This window comes from Lissotriton vulgaris, unplaced genomic scaffold (genome assembly GCF_964263255.1).
Source record: "Lissotriton vulgaris unplaced genomic scaffold, aLisVul1.2 SCAFFOLD_1118, whole genome shotgun sequence".
Lineage (NCBI taxonomy): Eukaryota > Metazoa > Chordata > Amphibia > Caudata > Salamandridae > Lissotriton > Lissotriton vulgaris.
The window spans coordinates 352,364-367,522 of record NW_028242591.1 but is presented as its reverse complement, the minus strand read 5'-3'; the positions used below and the strand labels follow the sequence as shown (position 1 = coordinate 367,522).

General features: G+C 49.8%; 1 protein-coding gene across 1 annotated transcript in view; it reads right to left on the bottom strand.

Moving 5' to 3' along the window:
* Nucleotides 1-5,740, bottom strand: part of LOC147668898 (cytochrome P450 1A4-like) — a 233,194-nt gene extending 227,454 nt beyond the window's left edge. The window contains exon 1 of the mRNA XM_086948370.1: nt 5,554-5,740. The gene's annotated coding sequence lies outside the window, so the exon portion shown is untranslated. The remainder of the gene's footprint in view (nt 1-5,553) is intronic.
* Nucleotides 5,741-15,159: the final 9,419 nt, after the last annotated feature.

The following is a 15,159-nucleotide window of genomic DNA, read 5'->3' as shown; positions in this document are numbered from 1 at the left end:
TGGTTTCCTAGTTGCAGTGGAGTCCCACAGACCTCTGAGAAGTAGACTGACGTAGTGAAGCACTGAAGTCTTCTCCCAGGAAGAGAAGGTTGAAGAAAGAGGGGGAGAACTTAGATCTCCCACAGAGGATTGGAAATGGCTTCCTAGTTTGTTAAACGCAAAGCGGAAAAATTGACGGAAGAAAGACACTACGAAGCAAACTGACAAAAAAGGAATACATATTGTATCATGGAATATCGCTGGAGCGAAAAAACTATTAGAGGACGGAATAGCCCTAGATGAATGGGTGGATTGCGATATAATTGCTTTACAAGAAACCTGGCAGCAAGAAGAATTCGCACTGGCAGGCTTTACACACCATCATGTAGCCGCAGAGAAATGTAAATCCTACGGTAGAGCGATTGGAGGCCTTTCAGTTTACATAACTTCTGCTCTACAAATGAACTCAGAGCAACTTGAATCCCCAGACCCAAGCATCCAAATAGTTAAATTATCAGGATTAAATGCAAAATACAAGATGACAACCATTCTGATCAATTACTACACGCAACCAAAAACTCGAGTGAAAAATACAAAAAATACTCTATTATGTGAGGTAATAACAGACTTTCGTAGTACTGAGCCAGCGTGGAACATTATACTAACCGGAGATTTTAACTCCAACCTGATATACTCCCTGGAGGAAGACGACATCCTAACGGCGGACAACATGCACTGGAGCGTCCCAGAACAGACTCAAGGTGGCGTCAGGAGTAAAATCGACCGAATAGGAATAAAATTGGTGACAGAGTTAGAATATCTAGGCATGCGAGTTCTTAATGGCAGGACAAACAAGGATCGACCTCCCAAAAAAAACTTTTACGGCCCGCATTCCCAATCAACTCTAGACTATACAATTGCAAGTCTTTCGCTACTTCCTTCATTAAACAACTTTTATATTGAATAATCGCCCATGAGCGACCACGCAATGCAACACATTAAATTCAATCTGTGTGTAGAAAGATTTCAATCTTCACAAACTGTGGAAGGCAACCTAAGTTTATCAAACCAGAAACGAATTAACTGGTGTAATCCAAACAAATCTGAATGGTTCTCGACAATAGTGGACACGATGAACAACTTAAGTGACACTTCCACGAATGCCATAGAAGCATGGTCTCTCTTTTTAGAGAGCCTAAAAACGAAAATGAAATCTCCAGTTACGAAGGACAAAGGAACGAACACAAACAATAAATTTCCAAAAGATTTGAGAGACTTGAGGAAGGAACTGAGAAAAACACACAAAAAGCTGCAAACTTATAATAAAGACTCTAGTCAAATGGACGTCTTCTTGGCTCTACGGAAGTGCTATAAAAAGAACGTTTGGGAGCACAAAAAAGCTACCAAGGAAAAATTCTGGACTAAGTTGCTCCATAGCGCTAAAACCTCGAACGCAATTACATTCTGGAGAATTATAAACCAATTAACCAGACCGCTGAATATTCTTACATCAAACGTGCAGGAAACCGAATGGGTAATCTTCCTTCAGCAAAAATTTAAAGGAAACCTATTAAACATTCCAGCGAATCAACCCTACGCGCAACATCAAATTAAAAAGATAAGTGAGGTGAAAAATAGTACACAACAGTCGCCAATCAATCTAAGCAATGCACCTATTTCGAATATATCATCTAGAATCTACTCTACGGAAGAGATTACAAAAGTAATTAGAAAGGGGAAGAGTAACGGGGCCCCGGGCCAAACGGTATTCCCCAAGCGGTATATAAACACGCACCTAAATACTGGAGCCCCCTTTTAGAGAACCTCTTTGCTGATGTTCAAATACTCAGTCAAGTTCCTAATAGTTGGCATGGCTCCATAATAATGCCCATATACAAAGGAGGTGACAGAACCAACCCCCTTAACTATCGACTAATAACACTGCAGGACGTGGAAGCAAAATACTTCGCATCTCTTTTATTAACAGACCTGGTTACTTGGTCAGGCGACAGAGACTTGATTCCACTCAATCAAACGGGGTTCAGAGCAGGCATCGGAACTACTTCAAATATTCTATCAATAAGCTTGATAGCTGATAAATGCCAGCATAACAAGCAGGAGCTGAACTTATGTTTTATTGATCTGCAAGCCGCATTCGATAGTGTGGACCGGAACCTACTATGGGCTAAATTAAGATCATGGGACATACCAGAGAGCTTACTAAGGGGCCTGTTGCTATTTTACACCAGCGACGGCTCGTGGAGGGAGTTACGGTGGGGCAGGAGGGTGGGGAGGGGGAGGGGCAGGGTGGAGGTTGCTAAAAACTGGCATATGGATAATTGCAGGTAAGTAAACAATTTAATTAATAAAACGAATTTCGTAGTGCGCCTTGCATCGCAAAATGCAATGCAGTGCGAGCTACGAAATTTGTTTTATTAATTAAATTGTTTACTTACCTGCAATTATCCATATGCCGGATTTTAGCAACCTCCGCCCTGCCCCTCCCCCTCCCCGCCTTCCTGCCCCACCGTAACTCCCTCCACGAGCCGTCGCTGTTTTACACCGGCACATGGACACAAGTAAAGCTAGGCGACGGTTCGCGATTGTCAAGAAAAGTGTCCACAGGAACCGGATTAAAACAAGGATGCGTTTTGGCGCCTCACTTGTTCAACCTATTTCTTTCGGACCTTTCCGGCAAGCTAAACACCTGCAACGCTCATCCCCCGAGATTAGGTAACCTGCAACTCTCACATCTTGCATACGCGGACGACATTGTACTAATGAGCCTAACAAGAGTCGGTATGACCAGACTACTATCAGAACGTTCGCTTTTTTTGTCTGCAAACAAACTGACTTTGAACTTGTCTAAAACCAAAACAATGTTAATTTCTAATCGGCGCTCAACAGACTATATTATTCGCATAGAAGGTAAAAGGCTTGAAAGGGTCTCAAATTATAAATATTTGGGACATTTTGTTGACGAAAAGATGACTCTAAAAGCGCAAAAACATTACCTTACGCAACGAACCGGAGCCTTGATCTTTGCATTTAGCTCTTTGTATAATAAACTAGAAGGCCCTTCGTTTAAACCACTACTAACGGTAATTGCAGCTAAAGCCCTTCCCACCTTAACATATGCAAGTGCAGCATTGCATGGCAAGGACGGTGCTTTGTTAAATACTTTGATTACTAAAATTTATAAGAAAGTTTTTCAACTTCCCCGTACAGCTTCACCAGCGCAAATGCGCCTAGAATTTGGGCTCATGAACGAATCAGTGGGAAGACTATACACGTGCATTAAAACCTGGTACCGCATTAAAATGAATGCCACTGATAACAACTTAAATAAATTTTTGTGGCAAGAAGTTGAAACGGGAACCAAATCAGAGGCAAACAAATTCCTGACCAAAGCTCTGGAATTAACACGCACCGCCCAGCTATGGAATAAAAACCTGCCAGTTAACTCATTTCAACAGGTAATAATCAAAGCCGCCAAACTACATTCTCTACTTATTGACAAGGAGATTGTTTCCCATCGTTCACATTCTTGGGTTGCAATTAACAGCTACAAACTTCTTACTCCGGCGCACTACTTGGACTCTACATACTCTGTTTTTACTAAAAAAAAGGTTGATGGCTCTAAGATTCGGAAAGTATCCAACTCTGGCTGAAGCACCAGCCTGGAAATACACGGGATCCATCGCCTGTCGGCTCTGTGATTATAAAAAAGAGGATATAATCCACATTATTTGTCATTGTACAAAGCTGAATCAAGAGCAAACTCTTCTTTTAAAGAATCACTTTCTGACTAAAGGATTACGTACCTGCAGGTCAGCCATTATAGGCTGCTTGGACTATACGGATACACAAATCAACTGTAAGATTGTAAAGTTTTTTGCTTGCCTTTGAAAAACGCTTGATGACTGACTAATACCTCTAATACTGTAGTGTGATTTTCTGAAACCTCATTTTTTTGTCCTTTAACGAGTATTTGAATTTTATCTTGATGTAAATTTTGAACATGTATTCCTTAACTAATTTAAAAAAAAAAACATTTTAACATTACGACACAAGTTAAAGAAAATTTGTTATGGTTTTAATTAACTGAACAATAAAGTTTTTACCTACTTACTTAGTGTGCACTGTCAATTGCATGTAAAATAGACATATTCCAATCATTTGACCCCATTTCACATAATATAATTGAGCCCAAATTATCCTTCGTCATTAGGAATTGACACACTCTACTTCCAATACAGCAGGTTTACCGAGATCAATTTAGCTGGCAGCAAAGGATTAAGTTCTGGGTTTAGCTTTGCATTCTGATTCTTTTATTCAAGCAGATACAAGTGCCAGGACGAAAATGTAAATAAGAACTGGATGAGGTTGTCTCCTCACATGGCAACTGAAGAATTAAGAGGCTCTTAAAAATGCATTTGATTTATATACTTCCTACAAACATTTTTTCTAATTCATATTGTAGAATATAATTCAAACATCGCTCCAGCTGACAGAAAATACCAACAATTATTATATATATATATATTTTTAAATCTTCTATAACGCAGGCTTTCTTTATTCCAAAATCTGGATATTTACTAATTGAAGGTGAGTCAAAAAGGTTCATTTATAGTCTGAATATGCTTAAAGGAGTCTGTGTTCTTTGAAGACAATGGGGTAAACTCACAAAAGCATCTAGGAGTATGAGAAGGAATACTGCACATACCTTTGTGAATTAGCCCGAATATGTCCATCTCCCGATTAGGAAAAGTGCAAAGAATGTGGATGCTTTAATTTGTGTTAATTGGATATGAATATTACTTTTTTATTACCATTGTATTATTCCACTCTTACATACTTGACGCAAAGGAGTACTATTTTACATGTTCTTACTTTACGAACCGATATTTTGCTCGGTAAGGAACAACCCTTGCACAGCGACAATCATTCACTGAACATGCCCGAGCAGACCCAGCCTGGAGTCATGTTACCTGATCTTTAAAACTCAATGTGTCTAAGGACTGGGGCGTGAACGGAGAGCGAACGCCTCTTCGAAAAGGCATGGTTTTAGTGTTCTTTCTCACGCGATTGAAATAAGGATGATTTGGACAATTCCCGATTTGAGTTACAAGCGGCTGGTGCTCATTTTTAAAATATTTTCTTTGTACTTTTTAAGGCTGAATTCTCCTTCCATTGGCCTTTTTCCTAAGGTTCTATAGTTCTGAAACTATTTTAAAAAAATGTAAAGGCACCTTTCGATGTTTGAAACTATACAAAAGGCTGCAGGGCGTCTTCTGCAATAGAGACAGAAAACTTTTGAGAATGTATTAGTTTGTTTTCCGATCAATAGTCAGGTACACTCTAAACCTAAAAGTGTTAAAAACTAAATTGTGAATAAATATTGGGAAACGATGAGAAAGAATGTTGTGGGTAAAAAAGTAACATCTCAGCCTTGAACAGCGTTTAAATAAACAAAAATCTCCGGTCCTCCAAGTTTTAAAACATTTCCTTTAAAATAATTACCGCATCCGGGTCTCGATAGTTAAACATTATTTGCTTGTCTTGTAAAATTACCTTCGTTTTCAGTACCGGGTAGATGCGGGTTTTGATGTGTTATGCAGGCTTCTCTAGTAACGTGCACCCGTTGCCCTCGCTCACCGAGATCTCTCTCTGTAGAATTGACGATAACCAGTGCAGCCCTCAGGAGAAAGCTCCTCGCCCCTCCCTTCCTTTAAAGGAACAGTGCAAACTCCGTTGTTGCAGTTGCTCTTCTAACTCTACATTGCTTATCTGACTTGGACAGCCAGCAACATTGCTCAGCAGGCACAGTTTTAGCTGCTGAGATGTCTTTGATACCTGCATGCCACAGGCAGAGGCGTAGCTCAGGGGGTGTGTTTGGGGTGTTATACCCCCATAAAAATGTTATTTTGTAAATCATTTGTTTTCACAGAGACCGCCCCAGAAGGGGGCCTCGAGTGCCGGCGCTATTACTGGAAGCTCCTATCATCGTGGAGCAGGGGAGGGTGCACCGAGGAATTCTTATTCTTTCCGGTTGATCGTGGCTGAAGAGGCGAAGCCCTGCGTGTCGCCCCAACGAAGTCTTGGTGCAGTAGAAATCTCCGGGATCACAGCGTTTCCAGAGCCGTCCCGCCAGGTGCTATCCTTCAAGAGCGGCGGTACAGTGCTCAAGCGCCTTACTTTGGTGCGGCTTTACATATCTCCTTGTGTTTGCTTTGTTCGCCTTAAATTGGCAGGGCATGCCCAGACGTGGGTCCTTTGCTCACTTTGCCACTGGATTCAAGCTAGCCTGGCTGATGCCCCGGTTACTTACCGGTAATCTTCATTACTCCGAGTATAGTCTTCCTCGCCACATGAGTTACAAAGTGAGCTTTAGCTCCACAACAGAACCCTCCAAAGCAAAAAGAAACCACCTCCCACCCCCTCCCAATATGGCCGACCAGTCCCACCTGACCTCTATAAGAGGCGGGCCGGCCCAACCAATCAGCCTGATCTACCAAGCAAACAATGAAGCCGATAGCCAGACAGGGAGGGGGGGAGGGAACTCATGTGGCGAGGAAGACTATACTCGGAGTAATGAAGATTACCGGTAAGTAACCGGGGCATTACCTCCTCGTTAGTCTTCCTCGCCCCCTGAGTTACAAAGTGAGCCAATACCCAAGCCAACAAGGCTTCATTGACCACCAGAACAACAACACCACACGGTGATGCAGATAAAACCAACCCAAGGTTGATGTAAAAACAACTGAAAAGAAAACAGGGACCACAGGGAACCTGGATTCAAGACCTCCAGGAAAAGGAGGCCAACCCGGAGCCGCAGCTCCCGCACTCAGAAAAAGGCCCCAGCGAAGTCCCCCCCGGGACCGCTAGAGACCCACGTACCAGGCGGGTGACGACCACGCCGAAGTCAGACAAAACTCCACCGAGGAGACACCCACTAAGGGGGCCCAGGGAACAGTCGCGGACCGACCCCGGGTCCCCGCCGGATCCACCGAACCCAGCGAAGCGTAGGGAAGGATGCCAGCCTGTGTAAGCCCGCGAACCAAGGAGGAACGAGGGCAAGCGGCCCGAACGAACCGGGCCCAAAAGGCATAACACAGGACATCCCACCGGGAAAGGAAAACAAAAACGTGCGGCAAAGAGAAGCCAAAACAGCACGCCGAACACCAGCCCGGACAAGGGAGGCACCACGTTGGTCGGAAAACAGCGGCCAAGATACCACCTGAGTCCGAGGCCCCAGGGAAGGGACCCCGGGAAGGACACGGGGGACATGCCGGAGGAACAACCCCGCCCGGCAAAACCCGCAAGAAGGGCGGGGAGCGGAGGAACGACCCCCGCACGCCCATCCGCCCAGCAGACACCCTCGCCACCAGGGCAAACCACCGGACAGGCGAGGAACCGCAGAGCCACCGAGGGCCGGGGCCCAAAAGGGCGGACCCCGAAGAGCTCGTAGAACGAGAGAGGGAGAATGCAAGCGTATTGCGATGTGCATAGCGCACGTACCACCCAAAGGCATCAAGGAGCGTGCCATGGGAACCCGACCTGGGATTCCCCTGCGAGATAACCCCAGCAGGATACCAGGTGAGAGGCAGGCAACCCGCCGCAAGGGGCCCTAGTGGAGACTAAGCAAGCATCAGCCCCGAGTTGCAGAGTGTGAACCAGTGAGACGAGAAGGAACCGGAATGAGATTCTCGAGTCCATGGAAGTCTGTAGGCCGAAGACCCACCGAGGCGGGGAACTGAACCCCGGTCCAGGACCAAACTCAGCCACCGGGACCGCCGCCCCCTGAGTCACACTTCACCACCGACATGGAACGCTCTACGAATCCGCGTGTCCACCTAGCGCAGGAGCCGTGTGTATACGTGCTGCTGAAGCGAGCACTGGAATACCTGCGTGAACCCAGCAGCAAAGCCACAACCCCCGAGCAAGCAGCGACCTCCGCTCCAGGACCAGGCCTGCACAAGGAGGCAGGCCAGCCGACAAGAGCCGGCTCAACACCGACGCCGAGAGCGGGGGACCCAACCACCCTACGGGGGGATCCGGGAACGGCCAGGAGGCTCGAATCGCCAGCACGGCCAAAGGAGAAGGAACCCGGGGCGGTGGACCCCGCCGGGAACCAAAAGCAGGAACGCACCACGACCAGCGTGGCAACCACGCGCGGGTGCCAGGCACCACACCACTGCAATGATCCAAAACAAGGCCATGCGTCGCCGAGCCGAGCGCCCATGAGCACCCCGGCCCAGCCCAAGCGCCTCCTGTTCGAGGAACCGCGATCCCAGAGGGCACGGGGGGGGTGCGCCCAGCAGACCGAAAGGCCACGCGAAAAACAGGTAATAAGGACCCGGAAGGAGGAGCAGAACCCGGGCCGGAGGGCCGAGCCCCCCTTCGTGAACAGAGACCTCGGAGGCAGACCGAGCCGAGGCCCTAGGCGTCGAAACACCACCGGGGCAGGGCGAGACCATGCAACGAAGGCCAGACCCGACTCCGTCGGACCCCGGGGGAAGACAGCCCGAAGGGCCAGGACCGGTGACACCCCCACCAGGGCGCCCAACCCGAGCAATACCCGGGGACCTAGGCACCGGCAATGGGAATGCCACCCGAAACCGTGCCGGAGCCAAGCCAGTCACCTCAACCAAGATTAGAAAAAGTGCTGCTGAAGCGAGCACAGCAAAAGGACGGCCGCCAGGAAGACATCCAGCAACCCCCGAAGCACGAGGAGCTGAGCGGCCGCCGGAGAACCCAAACGACCCGGCGCCAAAGGACGCCCCCCCCCCCCCTGAAAGAACCAGAGGGAAGTACCGGGACCAGGCACACGTCCCCCCGAAGGAGGACAAGCCCGAGACGAGGACCGAAGGGACCACCGTACAGAGGCCCGGAAGCCGACGGCTGAGAGACACCGCCAGCAGTGAAGCCTCCTACCCAAGGGGAGGGAGGGGCGGGGGGGGGACAAGGCCGTGAGGAAGCACACGGCCAGACAGGGAACCCCAAGACCCACACCCGGCGAATAAGATCCACCAGGCGGGCCAGGAGCACAGCACCCCCCCCCCCCGCACGGGCCCGAAGGCCAGCTCAATGGAAGCACCCGCAACCGAGAGCGGGGACCCTCACACGCCGGCCGGCCCCACAGGCCAATCCATGGACCCAGAAAAACCTACCGGAGGGCAACGGAAGGAGTGGGGACCCCAACCCGCCGAGACGGTGGGTACCAAATGGATGTCCCGTGAATGCAAAGCGCTCAGCTACCCGAAGGCATACCTGCACTGGGAGCCTACGGGAAGAACCAAGCAAGCCACAGTCCAGAGCCAAACGGTGCAGGGCTAACCTGCCTCCGGTGCCGGGGATCGAAACATTTCCCTTGCGGAAAACCGCAAGACCGGACCGCCAACCCGAAGAGCCCGAGAACCGGGACAGCCACGTCCCAGTACGGTATGCAACGGAGGCAACCGCCCCCCCCCTCCCCCCCAGGGAACCCCCTGGAGTGAGAGGGCCGAAAGTCAGTCACCAAGGATGAGACAGGGAGCGGCCGACCAGCATGAGACCGGCCACCGCCGACTCGCCGGAGGACCCCACCCATGCAAGGGCGGGACGTCCTCACCTGAACTGCGCAGGGGCCAAGCCGGCCGACACAGAAGCGCAACATGCTGCGAAAAATCGCGCACAACCCCCATGCACCCCTACGGGAATCGTGGCGCTGAATAACAGATGTCAGTTGCGACCCAACTCAACGGAAAGAATCTCACTGACCACAGATGGCCGAAAAGCCGAGTGGGCCCGTCGGTATGGGAACCTGCGACCACGAGGCCAACACTAGCCCCAGCAGTAGACGCATCCAGACCCGTTCCCTGAGGCCCAAGGAGGAGTGCCATGCCCAGGGGCACTAACTGAACCCTGGGATAACGAGTCCACGCCGAGGTGGGGAATCGAACCCCGTTGCACCAGGGGCTGATTCGCATCTCCACAGCCGCAGAACGGGACAACACGAGTGGAACACTCGCGACCGGCTCAAACCGACGGCCCAGGGCGCCCAGGGCGCCAGAAAAAGGGAACACGGACAAAGGGGGACTGTCCCCATGTCGCACCGTGCCCCCTCAGAGCGCGCCAGATAAGCACCGGCACTCTGTACATGAGGCAACCGCACAGGCCCACGGCTGCCCGAAGAAGGGATAAACACTACCCCTTCCCTTCGTGTAGTATGTCAACAGCCCGGCCCTACAGGGCCACAGTAAAGGCAGGAATCGTTGTGGGGGCCCTTGTGGAATGGGACATGATTGGAAGAGGCACCAAGGCGAGAATACTCAGGTCTGTGGAATTTCTGGGACCCAAGACCCGCCGAGGCTGGGAACAGTCCCGGGCTAGACCTCTGCCACAGGGTCTGCTGTACTATGCCCTTGAGCCACACAATCCGGCACATAACAGTAGTGAAACGGCAAGCATATTGACGCAGCACAGAATAAAAAATGCCCTCACCGAGGAACGAACCCCGGACTCTTCGAGGAGGAGACCGACGCGCCCCATTTCACAGTATTGAAAAAATTCCCACCTTGGGATATTTCCACAGCACTGGCCGGATTCGAACCCTGGCCTTTGAGGGCTGATCCTACCAAAGGCACAAGCCGTACCTTTGAGCCACAGCTCCTTGGTTGCACGCAGCGGTCAATGCACTACAGCTGCCTCCGAGACCTCGTGAGATCTAGAAGGTCAGTCTATGCCAAGGCGAGAACTCGCAAGACCGAAGAAAAACACCTGGAGGCAACCAAACCCCGCCCCCGGGGGGCGGGGGCGTTCGGAGTTAACTTCAGCTCCGCAAACCGCCGCGCCCGTAGGGCCAAAAGACACGCCTGGAGGCGGCGGCGCACAGCAGCCGCCCAGCAGCTGCGGAGAGAGCAACCGGACCCGGACAGCGGAGCCCCCAGGACCCGCCGCCAGGCAAGGTAGGCCAGCCGTGTTGCTTGAGTTTTAAAAGAAGTGAAGGCTCCCTTCCTTCTGAAAACTGGTTAATGGAAACCATCAGCCGCTAACCGAGTGACCGGAACGGGCAGAGCTCTGCGAGGGAGCGCTTCGCCTCGAGGCCGGGTAACACACCTGCGTGTACCTTGAAGTCGCCCGCCTCGCCGGGGCGCTGAAAAAGAAGTACGTAAATGATGAATCCAAACATTTATAAAAACACCGTCGGGAGAGGCGGAAACTGGCACGACTAGCCTCACAATTCATCCCCCAACCGCAGCAAGAATACAGTGAATAACAAACTGCAGGCAGACAGGGGAGCAGCTCGATTCCAATCCCCTTTGCAACACAATAGCCAGCCAGAATGGTAGACACAGGACACATTCAACAGCTGTGTTTGTGAGCAGGCAGTGCACATACAACTGAGCATACACACAAAGGGTATCAGCTGCGTAGGACCCAAAAAGCCCACAGAGTGGCCAGGGCCCCTCAGTAACGACCTGGGGATACACCGGGATGTCCAAAACCCCCCATATCCCCTGCCGCCCCCCCCCCCCTGTAAACCACTGGCATGCTATAGCAGTACTCAACCGGCCCCACAGGACCGGGGGAAGGAAGAGGGGGGGGGGATTTACAGGCATAAGGCACTCGAGACCGCTAGAGCAGGTCCTCCACCCTAAACCCCAAGGACCAGCTCACGCCGGCCCATCTTACCTGAACAGTGCTCTGGAGAGAATCGTGCAGAACAAAAAAAACAGGCTGATTGGTTGGGCCGGCCCGCCTCTTATAGAGGTCAGGTGGGACTGGTCGGCCATATTGGGAGGGGGTGGGAGGTGGTTTCTTTTTGCTTTGGAGGGTTCTGTTGTGGAGCTAAAGCTCACTTTGTAACTCAGGGGGCGAGGAAGACTAACGAGGAGGTAATGGTATGTTATGTTATGTTAGTTGGACTTATAACAGGCACGGCTATTTAAGAGTGTCCCTGCGCGAACACTTTAGGGGAGCAGGAAATTAGCAGATGAAAAGATTTGTTTTAAGATTTTTATTGAAAGCAGACCGGTCTTCAATATTGCGTAGAGCCAAGGGAAGTGCATTCCATGCTTCCGCCACCCTCCGAGTCAGCGATCTGCCTCCCAGCCTCTGGAACTGAAATAGAGGAACCAGTGCTAGCCTCAGGGATGCCGATCGCAGCAGTATTGAGGGTGCTTAGAATGTAAAACGTTTTTGCAGATAAGAAGGGTCAGTGCCGTGAAGGGCACAGTGGGCTAGTACCAACGATGAAGGGTGTTACCCAGAAACCGGTCCCAGGATGCTTGTTTCCGGTTCAGTGAAGACCTGGCTTGACAGTTCAGGCTGGACTGGTCCCATGAGGCGGGTCAAGACTTATTTGCCTATGGCTGGGTCTTAACTGAGGTGGCAAAGTTAGCTAACGAATGATGATGGATTTACCCCAGATCTGTGACTGGGGATGAGTATCTGAAAAGTTTCAGCACTCGGTCCATCATCTCCTTGGGTGCGCCTTTACATATCTAATTAAAAAAGGAGGAGTATCGCCATAGAGAATCGTAGATTCTTAATGGGATGTGTGTTTGAAAAAGGAAATAATTCATCCTTTTGTAAAAAAACCCTCACTCACCAGCCTGGTGGTGACATGCTTCATCATTGGGGTCCACCAGATGACCGAGTGCCATCAGAGTGTGCTACAACACCTGGAATACAGTAGAGCTGGTTTGTGAGTGTTAAGTGCAAAAAAATGTTAAAAATTGTCCTGGTTTGACTAAAAAAATACATTTTATTCGTAAGTAACTGGACAATGTTAAAAGAAGTGTGGAGATACTTTGAGGGTAGTTATGACCAAGAGTATCTCTGGAGGTGGTCTGGTCTACATGTTTCAACCTTTAAGTGGAATTTACCAGGTTTTCTTGAGGACCATAGTGCAAGAAAATGGATGGTCTACACCCCCTAAAAGGCGTACCCAATCCTAGATCCTTGTAACCAGATAAGCAAAAAAGTCTGCTTGTGACGTGAGCTCCTGCAACAATGGGCAAGCTTGTGATAAAAAAGACCTGTGGGAAGAAGGAACAGAAAGACGGTCGTAAATATTTTCAATTACGTGCCTGTAACGTTGTGATGGTTCTCTCGTGTCCACATGCAACATGCCAATCCCATTAAGTTCCAGTGTATAGCCGGCTGGAGATTCCCGGGGCTAGCTCGTGCATATATCCGGTTTGCGGTGCTGCTATGTTGATGCTAGGAATCCCCAAATAGGGTAAGTAGCCATCATCATACACACTGATCAATATGTGCTTGTAAGGTGGCGGATATTGAATTTATTTTAGTCACACGCGCATCCAAACTGAGGTGGCGTGGTAATCCATCCTCTCATTACTATGTGTGAGGACGGGATAAGAAACGTGCAAATATACCAGTACTTAAAAGAGACATACACAGACCAACACACGAAAAGACCAAAATACGAGTAACGTGTAAAGGTAATTTGCCAGACTTACTCCTATTGGGTGTCTTAAGGCAACGGAGGGCAGGGGGAGGGTTTTCCTCAGCTAGAACATATTCTGTGGGTGGTGAAAAGCCAAAAGAAGGGGTTTAGCGCTTATTAAAAGCGACCGTGTGGAAATGCGGCTGGTAGCGTGTTAAAATCTAGTTTGCGACATCAACATTATCGGCGCCATCTTGTCCCATTTTAGGCTCATCCGTGCGCGTAAGCGGCAGCCATTTTGAATGGCATAACCTCTCTGCCCACTGCCGATAGCCAGCGCGTCCCTCTCTCTCTCCTAAACCTCGCAAACATCCCCCGCACGCTGACAGCCCCCGCTCTCACATGCTCGGGCCATAAACCCCTCTTCAGCGCAACCCTGCCTTGGAACCCCATCCTGTTCCCAGCTCAACACCTCCCTCCATCCCTTTCATGATCCCGTATCCCTTTGATAAAACTCCCTTTCCTCTGTGCCCGATTGTCTTGCTCGTTCCCAGGACGCCACCTGGCCCTGCGGATGCTGTTTATTGCCCCCATACAGTAGTAAGCTTCCCCCATCAAAGGATCCACATCTGATCAAAGCCCCCACCCCATGAGACTTGATCAACCACATGCATTCCGGGAATCGGCGGAATGCCCAGCTGCATGACAATCATCACCTGTTGTGACCGGGGTGGGGACTCCTACTGTAAATGTGTGTGGGAACGGGCTTGGAGCGGGGATACCGAGGATGCCTTTCCGTACATCAAAGTATTGACAAATATGTGTTTCATGCAATAAAACCATAAACCTGTGTATAAGAGGCCAGGCCTAAGAGATGCGGTTAGAGCACCTCGAGAAGATACCCTGTTGTCTGAGTTGACGTGTTCTGCTCCGTCGGAATAAAACTTCTGTTTCCTGCCTTCCAGTCTCCAGCGCCTGCCTCTTTGTTTGTAAGATTCGAGTGGTATGAGAGGCGGTTAGCGCCGGGCAACACTAAAAAGGTTCTCGATCAACATCGGCCCTACCTTTTTTCTACAATTGGCTTCCCAAACGTGGGGCCCATCAGTGACACGTGGATCCAGTGGGAGAGGTCCTGGCGACAGAGTGAACGACTGCAACGATCGGGAGAGCTCCTGTCCGATAGACCCTCGTCTGACAACCGATCATCCGAACTTCACTGGTTCTGAACAGACCTCTCTCGAGTGATCTACGGTCCTGACTGGGAACCATCAGGAGTGCCGCGACAGTCACGGAGAATAGAGGACGATCGGGCGCTGGATTCGGAAGACAAGAAACTGTCCATGCGGACCGGGTAAGTGAGGTGCCGGGTTTTTAGGAACCCAGTGGTGCCAGGGGATAACACCCGAAGACCTCTGAGTTCTCCCTGTTCCGGACCACAGAAACACAGAGTCTTCTAGTTGAAGTCAGAGATCGAGTTTTATTGGCTGCAACCAAGTAACAAGTGTCCCAGAAGTACAACAGCACGGGATGTAAGTTCTCAGGAGACTGTTCGTTTTTACAGAACCAGGCTTCTCCTTTTATGCGAAATATTACACTTCAGGCAAGAATTCCTTGTTTTATGATGCAACCATATACATATTTGTTCAACAAAAGAGAAAGCACAGTCATGAAGGCAAACCTATAATTTTGTGTGTACAGTTAATGATAGATTACCCAGCTTGGCCCAGAACTACCATCAGATATCGATGAAACCCCAATAAACTCGGGCACCTCCTCATCGTAAA